This window comes from Medicago sativa, chromosome 8 (assembly GCF_051527215.1).
Source record: "Medicago sativa cultivar Bolivia chromosome 8, Bolivia_mono, whole genome shotgun sequence".
NCBI lineage: Eukaryota > Viridiplantae > Streptophyta > Magnoliopsida > Fabales > Fabaceae > Medicago > Medicago sativa.
The window spans coordinates 9,893,041-9,902,829 of NC_140756.1; the positions used below are offsets into that span (position 1 = coordinate 9,893,041).

Sequence of the window (9,789 nt, forward strand, 5' to 3'; positions counted from 1 at the left end):
GGTAACAATTAATTAAGGTTTAAGACTTGGCTTGATCCGGATTACGTCATTAGACTTGCCCAACGATCCCAAGACAAAGAAGTCTACTCACTCATGTTCATCGTAGACATGGGGGAAGAAGAGAGAATGCGATAAAAGTAAATTGCAAAGAAAGTAAAAGGGAAAATAAAGACTTTTATTAAAATAGCAATTGAAATAAACAAAGTAAAGGATGATTGTTTATGGTGGAGAGCTACTCTATTTATAGCTTTACAATCGACTTAGAAACTAAGCAACTAAAAGGGTAAAACAAGAAAGCCGCAACAGGGTAACTTGGGCCCGAAGAAAAAGCAGCAAAAGAGGCTTCGGGAGGTGGCACGGCCGTGCCACATGTTGGCACCGGCCGTGCCAAGCTTCGACTTGGTGGGAACATATTTTTGTCCCGTATCTTCGTATTCTTGTGCCGTATTTGCTCCAGTCCTCTTTCTTTTGCTCCAAGACACCTTCCACCATATATTTATTCCTAAAATAAAATAAAACATAATTTGAAGTAAAATATTCTAATATAAAATAAAATGCAATAAAACTAAATCAAATCTAAAATAAAACTAAACTAAATAAGGCAATAATTAATACTATCTATGACTCATCAAACTCCCCCACACTTGAATCTTTGCTTGTCCTCAAGCAAAAGGCAGCAAACATAGCAGCAACAAAGATTGATTTATGGCAATATTAAGAACATAAGTCTCTAGAGAAAGGCCTTGCCTCAAGTACACTAGTTACAATTTCAAATACTTCTCATGAACCTATTCTACCCAACATCAAGTCTCAAGTGAGTGTGTGTGTGCAGTCCAACCCTTTTCTTGCTCCCGTATAAGACGGATATTATGAGGAATAGGTTCTATCCTTAGTGCTAAAGTAACCGAGAAAAGTCCTTTCTTCATTTCATATAAGAGTGATGGGAATTTGAGTTAAACATTAAATTAGATATAACAATTAAGCACAAGGGGCTGCAGATGCTTAGGGGCTATCTATCCTCGTAGGGAGTCTTCTCGGATGTAATTGTCCTTTCCCCCTAGATTCAAAATCACCCTAAGTAGTGCTGCAAAATTATTGTTTGTTTCATCTCCGCGTAGGAAGTCTTTTTGGATGTAATTGTCCTTTCCCCTAGCATTGATGAATTTGTTTCACTTTAGGTTCAAATTAAGGAGTCACCACCACAATTAGGAAGTTAGGATGTAATTGTCCTTTCCCCCACATGTTGGTGCCATTCTCCCGCCCCATTTAATATTAACAAATTAATAAGAATATAACAATTAAGAACAATTTGATTAATTTTCCCACACAAACTTATACTACTTTTACTCTTAAGACTTTAAAGGGTCTAAGTTAACACTAAAGATAGAACGTGTTCCTTAAAATACCTATTCATACATTTACTCAAGGATTGCAACCGGGTGCTTTTCTCATTGGAGAATTTCACAATAAAACATGATATGGGTATAGCAAGAACATAAGAAACACAAGAAACTACTTTCATGTACAAGAGGCGACCTAAAGAAGAGACAAAACAAAAAAATTTCATGCCATATTTACATTAAAAACAAGCTACTTAGTCATGCCTCTTGCTATAAAAACAAAACAAAAGAATAAAGTTCAAGGGAGTTTGGACACTACGACTCTAGACACTTTATTAGGCCCCCACACTTAGGAGAAGCATTGTCCTCAATGATTCAAAAGAAAAAGAAATTAAAAAGAAAAAGAAGAAGAAGGAGTAGAAGAAGATGAAAGAAGGAGATGAGTAGAAGAATGAGAGAGATAGGGAGAAGAAGAAGGGAAGAGAGGAAGAGAAAAGCTCACATTTGTTTATTGAGGTCCGTAAGGAGGACCTTGAAGTTGGAGGTGTTGCATCATCCGACGGAGCATCTCATTATTTTCATTATTGACATGGTTGCCCCTTTGAACTTCATTGCGAAGGCCGGAGATCTCAACACCTTGCCTTTGTTGCTCGGTGCTCATCCTCTCGATTTCATTGTGAATCCATGTCCATTGTTGATTTTCATGAAGCTCACCGGTTTCATGGCCATGGTGCCCCTCTTCATGGTGCAAGTTAGCACCTTCTCCTTCATCACGGTGCAAGTTAGCACCTTCTCCCTCATCATCACCAAGAACCTGCACATCATTAACATACAACCAATTTTCTTCCACCTCGGTGGTAGTCCGAGATGGGTTAGGCAATAAAAACATGATTGGCACATTTAGCTTAAGTTGGTAATGGAGGGGTGGACGATGTTTGATGAAATTCATAGCAATAAGGGTTTCTATGTTAAGCCTATTATTTCCCTCAATTGGTTTGATTCCCTCATCTTCACCCACTCCAAAACACCTAGCTATATATGTAATGATGCCACCCACCACTATGTCTCCTCTACCGGCCGGTCTAGTACCGACAAAGTCTAGGTGATCAATCAAATAAAAACAGGTATTGACGGGGTGGTTGTGGAGCATTGCCCATAGCATGAACAACTCATCGGTTCTAGTGTTTCCTAGCTCGGTTCTACCCCAAATAGTGCAAGCCATTACCCTCCGAAGGTACCTAAGTACGGGGTTGTGAATATTGCTAGCTTTGTTCGCCCTAGGGACGTATTTGTTAAGACCGGTGATTTGTTTCCAAAAGGCAAGTGGGTCATAGTTATCCGGTTTAAGGCCGGGATCCCAATGATCATGAATATATCCCTCATTTGCAAAGCCTAAGGCATCACAAAAGTGCTGAAGTGACATGTCATAATCAATATTCATTAACCGGAAAACAACTCTATGGTTAGGGTTATCAAAATTCATCTTATCTTTAGTAAAATCTATTGAGCTCAAGAATTCATAAGTGAAATTTTCATAACCCCTCATAGGTTTCAGCAATTCAGTCCAACCTAACTTTCCTATCAACCTAGAAACATCATCAAGCAGCTCTAGCATATCTAAAGTATGGGAATCGGGATAACGAGAAGGGTGCAGATGTTTAGAGATAAGATTTTTATACCTGTCCCTTTGCTTGTTGTTTTTGAACTGGATCCCATGATTCTTCACTTGGGCTTGCTTCTTTGGGGGAGGTCCTCCTTGAGAGCTTGCTGGTTCTTTACCACTTCTTCTTGAAGCCATTGACCTTTGGTAGAATTGGTTTTGAAGGTTTAGGGTTTGGGAAAATTTTTGGTGGAAAGGATTGGTTTAGGGTTGGGGTTGATGTTTAAGGAAGTTTTGTTGGTTTGGATATGGAGATTGGTTAAGGTTTTGTGGTGTTTGGGTTAGGTTTTGAAGGATTAGGGTTTTGGTGAATTGTGGGTTTGGATGGATGAAAGATGTTTTTGATTGGTGGTTTTTGTTTTGGGTGAAGTTTGTGGTTGATTGGTGAAAGAATGGAGTGATTTGGTTAAGAATTGAGGGAGATATGGTGGTTTGAAGGTTTGAAGGTTATGGAGGTTTAGAGAGAAGTTTGAAAGATGAAAGAGGGTTGTGGTTTGTGAATGAGGAAGAAGGAAGAAAAATTTGTGGATATATGTGGTGTAGAGGTCGGGCACGGCCGTGCCACCCTTGGCACGGGCCGTGCCATCATTCCGACTTCATGGCCCTTTTTTCTTAAAAACTTGGCACGGCCGTGCCAATGCTAGCACGGGCCGTGCCACCTTTCTGGTCCCGGGGGCTTCAGAATTTTTCAATTTCTTGATTTTTTTTCGAATCACACTTGGACAATTACCTACAAAACAACTTGAAACAAAACAAAAGCGATTAAATGCGTGGGTTGCCTCCCACGAAGCGCTCTTTTAATGTCATTAGCTTGACAGTTAGAAAGAGTCCTTAGAATGGATCGAAGATATCATATTGTGTAGATGACGCTATAAAACGTTCTTTCACAACATGATCGTTAAGCATGCAACAAGAGTAAAGAGCGGGACCCTTCATAACATTTTCCAACTCGTATCCTACCATTTTATCACTCACTTGAAAGACTATCCTACCAAGTTTCACATCAATGAGAGCTCCCGCAGCTTGCGAGGAAAGGTCTACCTAGGATTATAGGGACGTCGTCGTCCTCTTCAATGTCAACGACTACAAAATCAGATGGGGATGTATATACCCTCTATCTTAATAGGTATGTCCTCGACAAATCCTACAAGTTTCATGGTAGAACGATCAGCTATCTTTAGTTCCATTTCGGTAGGTTTCAATTCTCCTATCCCTATCCTTTTAAAAAGAGACAAAGGCAGCAAACTAACACTAGCTCCTAAGTCACATAAGGCTTTGTTTATGGTTTCATTCCCAATTTCACATGGTATGGCAAAGCTACCTGGATCTCTAAGCTTAGGGGTGCTTCTTGGATGATTGCACTAGTTTCCTTAGCCAAGGCTATTGTCTCATTATGCTCTATAGCCTTTTTCTTTGAAAAAATTTCCTTTAAAAACTTGGCATATAGAGGCATCCTAGACAAAGCTTCAGGTAAGGGAAGCTTAATGCAAATCTTCCTAAGTATGTTAACAAATTTTTCAAACTTACCCTCTAATTTAAGCTTTTCGGGATTTAAGGGGGATGGAGTTTTGTTTTCTTCAAGTGGTTTAGCTTCTTCTATCACAACTTTATCACCTAAGGGCTTGACATTCTCTTTCCCAATGTTTTTAACCTTAGCAAAAGTTTCGCCTAACTTACTACCCCTAAAAGATATGACATTAACTTGGGCTTTGGGATTGGCTTCGGTTTGACCGGGAAAGACTCCCGGTGTTTGGGAAGAGGTAGCCACTTGTTGGGCTATTTGAGCGATTTGAGTTTCAAGCATTTTAGAGTGAGTAGCAATAGAATCAACCTTGGTATTGAGCTTGGAAAGAGAATCATTCGTAAATCCAGTTTGGTTTTTAAGTTCTTGAAGTTGTTTGTTTTGGTTGGCAATAGAATTTTCCAACAAAATTTCCAAATTGGATTTACGAGTGAATCTTTGGTTGTTTGCATAACCGGGTGGTGCTACTTGTCCATAGGGATTTTGGTTTTTATAAAAATTTTGATTCTCGTCTCATCCCTTGGTTGTATTGAGCATAATTCATTTGCTCAACACCGTTAATAGCACTACCTAGTTGGCAATCAACACCGGCATGACCAGTTATACCACATATTTCACAAGAAGGAGTAGAAGCGAGAATTGATAGCACTAACATTGAGTTTTTCAAGTTTTTCAGTTAGTGTATCAATTTTAGAAGCAAGGTGGTCATAGTTAGAGACTTCGTGTATACCTGCCTCCTTTTTGGAGGGTGAAGAACTAGTGATGGCTCTTTCGTCGGTCCACTTGTAGTGATTCCGAGCCATGTCTTCAATCAAGGCATACGCCTCCGTGTAATTCTTGTTCATAAGTGCTCCACCCGCAGCTGCATCAACGGACATCTTAGTGGTATAAGACAAGCCATTATAAAAAGTGTGGACTATAAGCCACTTCTCTAGGCCATGGTGGGGACAAAGTCTTAGCATTTCTTTGAAACGCTCCCACGCCTCATAGAGAGATTCCCCATCTTTTTGATTGAACCGCGTGATTTGGTCTCTAAGTTTGGCGGTTTTAGATGGGGAAAGAAGCGGGCAAGGAATGCTTGCCTCATCTGATCCCATGAAGTAATGGAACCGACTTCGAGGGAATGGAACCAAGCGCTAGCTCTATCCCTTAAGGAAAAGGGAAAGAGATGAAGTCTTACGGCCTCTTGGTTCTCCTTCATGGTTCCACTAATTCGTAGGAAAACAGAGATGTGAAGATTGGGATCCTCGGTGGGGGATCCCGAGAATTGGTTTTGCTGCACTGTGTTAAGTAGGGCAGGCTTGATTTCAAAGTTGTCATCCTCAACCGTTGGGTACACAATAACAGCTTGTGGCTCGGCCGTAGACGGCGTTGCATACTCTTTGAGAGTGCGATTGGCCATGTCGGTGTTATTTTGTGCTGCTCTCCTCCTTCTATGTAAGAACCTTTCGATCTCGGGTATGAATACCGCTTGATTTCTAGTTCTTCGCATACAAGGTTGAGAACCCAAGAAGTTAACGATAACGAAAAGTTAAAAAGAAAAAGAGAAAGAAGAAGAGAGAATTCTAATCACTAAGAAAAAGCTAATTAAATTAGTTAACTCCCGGCAACGGCGCCAAAAACTTGATAAGGCCAAACCGCAAGTGCACGGCCTATCGAAGTAATAGTAGTAAGTAAGAGTATCGTTCCGCTAGGGAGTTGGTCAATCTAATTAACTTTTAGATATTGATTAGAGGAGAAAGAATTAAGAAGTTGGAGAGTGCAGTTTTTGAAAGTAAATAACAATGATAATAAAAAGCCTTGGGATCATAGGTTTATCATAATAACGAATCTTTTCACAAGCAAGCTTTAAACTTATAATTAAACGTTAATCCTAATTACTAAGGACAAGTTTCTCTTTAGCATATCACAGCCTTCTCTCGAAGTCGGTGAGTGTATCCCTCCAACAACCACACCTATTCTCATGGGTGATTGCCTTTGGGACCCTTGAAGATCGAAACTTTATGTGTCCCAAGGTTTGCTAGACTATTCTCATGTTTCGCAAACCTTGTCTAAATTCACTTGTTCGGATATCAAAGCTCCGCGTTCGCTTTATGAATTGATATTCGTGATGATGAATTAACCATTATCAAACCCTCCGCGTTCGCTTCCACGGTTTGATAATAATTAATTCATGTTAAAACGGTGAATTTAGATTAGGAATTAGGGTAACAATTAATTAAGGTTTAAGACTTGGCTTGATCCGGATTACGTCATTAGACTTGCCCAACGATCCCAAGACAAAGAAGTCTACTCACTCATGTTCATCGTAGACATGGGGGAAGAAGAGAGAATGCGATAAAAGTAAATTGCAAAGAAAGTAAAAGGGAAAATAAAGACTTTTATTAAAATAGCAATTGAAATAAACAAAGTAAAGGATGATTGTTTATGGTGGAGAGCTACTCTATTTATAGCTTTACAATCGACTTAGAAACTAAGCAACTAAAAGGGTAAAACAAGAAAGCCGCAACAGGGTAACTTGGGCCCGAAGAAAAAGCAGCAAAAGAGGCTGCGGGAGGTGGCACGGCCGTGCCACATGTTGGCACCTTGGCCGTGCCAAGCTTCGACTTGGTGGGAACATATTTTTGTCCCGTATCTTCGTATTCTTGTGCCGTATTTGCTCCAGTCCTCTTTCTTTTGCTCCAAGACACCTTCCACCATATATTTATTCCTAAAATAAAATAAAACATAATTTGAAGTAAAATATTCTAATATAAAATAAAATGCAATAAAACTAAATCAAATCTAAAATAAAACTAAACTAAATAAGGCAATAATTAATACTATCTATGACTCATCAATGAGTTTTTGAATTCTGTTTAATTGGATGAGTTTTTAGATGGTGAGATTGATGAGTTTTTGATATCTCGTTTAATTGGATTAGTGTGGATTCTTCAAGAAAACATTTTGCTTAACATTACCTATTCAATTCTTTTAGCAATAAACCAAGAAAGTAAGCGGGATGTACAATTTGTTGTTAGCATAATTTGTGAGACCTGGGAGATGATAGTGAAGTGAAATTAGGCCCATCAATAAGGCCAATGAAATCAGGCTTTGTGAGTTTATGAATAAGGCCAATGAAATATAACATAAAATGTCTTGGGATGGGTTTAAGGCCTTGTTAGGCGTTTGTTTTTTGTGCTGTTTTGGGCATGACGGCTAGCCGCGTGACAGCGGTAGTTAGTTGTTGTTGCAGCCTCTGTTTTCAGCTGTTTTGTTGTATCAACTAAGAGTATATGGAAACTACTACTTAATTTCGTTGGCATAATCTCGAAACTACTACACCGTTATGGTGCACTATTTTGAGTTGTTGTAGCTTTTAGTACTATACTATACACATCAATGAACATAGAATTGTGGGACACACAACCATATAAAATTATGGAGACAAACTATATAATAATTTAATTTGTTTGAAGTGTGTTTTCATATCTCTTAATCGAAGCTATTACCACACCGTAGTGAAATGAAAACAGGTACAATCTGTCACAATAATTAGTGGTGCTTAACTAAGTGAACAGTACTAAAGTGTAGTATCCGATTCATTCGTTTAGAAAGAAAGAAAGAAAAAAGTTAATAATAAGGTCATGATAACCACAATCAGTTATCTTGATTCATCTCTCTCTTTCTCTCTTTGCATGAACTCGTTAATTTCATTATATAATTTCCTACTAGTTTACGAGCAATACCGAAAGCCTTTTGTTTGCTTAACCAACTTTCTACTATTTCAAGTAGGATAATTAATAAACTTTTACAAAAGAAAAAAAAATGTTGACTTCGTTTTGAATTTAAAAAACAAGTACAAATCCACATTATTGTTTTACAGGATGTCATGGCTTGTTATACTAAAATGGTGTATGTACGTTTATCTATGCATGCTAAAATATTGGTGAAGTGCAAATCCACATTATTTATTTGCATAATTTGATGGCTTGTTATTCTAAAACGGTGTATGTATTTATCTATGTATGCTATATTTTTTATTATTATGTTTTATACTTGTTGGGTTAATTATTGCTTATGGAGACACCAATGACATGTTCTCCAATTGTTCGGATCAAGTTCCTAGATTTTGTTGAGGGAAAATTCTTCATAATTGTATTGCATCTGCATTGGAGTGGCTTTGAAAAATCTCGTGATGATATGTTTCTAGATTGTTGTGGCGTCGGCGGGTTTGATGGATGAAGAGACTGGGCTCGAACCAAGTGGAAGTCAATCGGACTACAAATTATTGCTCTCTTTAAATAACCTGACCATTTAAGTGTTAATTAACTCTTAGGGTACATGGGGCTTTTGGTGGGCAACCCGAATACCTCAAAGAAGCCGAGGAGTTTATTAGGCATGTTTTCCCGCTCGTTACGGTTTTTTAGCAGTGTGTGATAGTAGCGTTTCGTTTTCGTTGCTGCGGTCTTTGTGCTATCTTCATTGCTTGTAAGGTTCGCCTACCCGTTTTGCACGTCTTGTGCCGGGTATGTCTTAATAATATATGTTGATTCAAAAAAAAAAATTAGCCCTAAATTTAGAGAATTTTAATGATATACGGTCTATGAAATCATCTTATATATGCTAAACAAACCTAATGATAATTAATCCATTACAATGTTGAGTCCTTAATTTGAATTGAAACACTAAGATCTAGTATGCATGTATAGTGCATAAATCTTGCCAATATATTACACTTTAATTGTGATAGTTTATTGTATGAATTATGGTGTCAAAATTGTAGGCTGCTACATTAGTTGAGTTAGTCTTCATGTGGCGAGGCTTAGTTGAGTTAGTCTTCATGTAGCAGGCTGAATAGAAATATAGGTATTGTACTTTAATTGGTTTATGTTATGTGTGGTGAGTAATCAGCCCCAATTTCAAATCCTAGTAAGTTTCTAAAACAATGCCATGATTGTTCCTCTTTACCAATACGAGAACACAAATATGAAACAAATTGGTGTAAGAAACTGATGTTCGATTTCACACAACAAATTATGGATGCATTGTTGGTTATATGTTTGTGATTTCTCTAATTCGGGTCGTATTTATGTTTATAATTTGGGTCATATTTTGAAACACTTTTAAGATTAATTTTTGAATTTCAACGGATTATTTCAGGCTTGTCCATATTTGCAGGGGATCCTAACTTGCACTTTGTAGAATCTTCTGCATTAGCTCCACCGAAGTTTAAATTTAGCTTCACAACAATTGTAAGCTATCTTTTTCAAACTCTTTTACTCTTT

General features: G+C 38.1%; 1 non-coding gene across 1 annotated transcript; it reads left to right on the forward strand.

Annotated features, from left to right (window-relative positions):
• Positions 1–5,455: 5,455 nt before the first annotated feature.
• LOC146896796 (small nucleolar RNA R71) lies at positions 5,456–5,562 on the forward strand. Its single transcript, XR_015024293.1, has one exon. It is a non-coding gene; the product is annotated as a small nucleolar RNA R71 (small nucleolar RNA).
• The last annotated feature ends 4,227 nt before the right edge of the window (positions 5,563–9,789 follow it).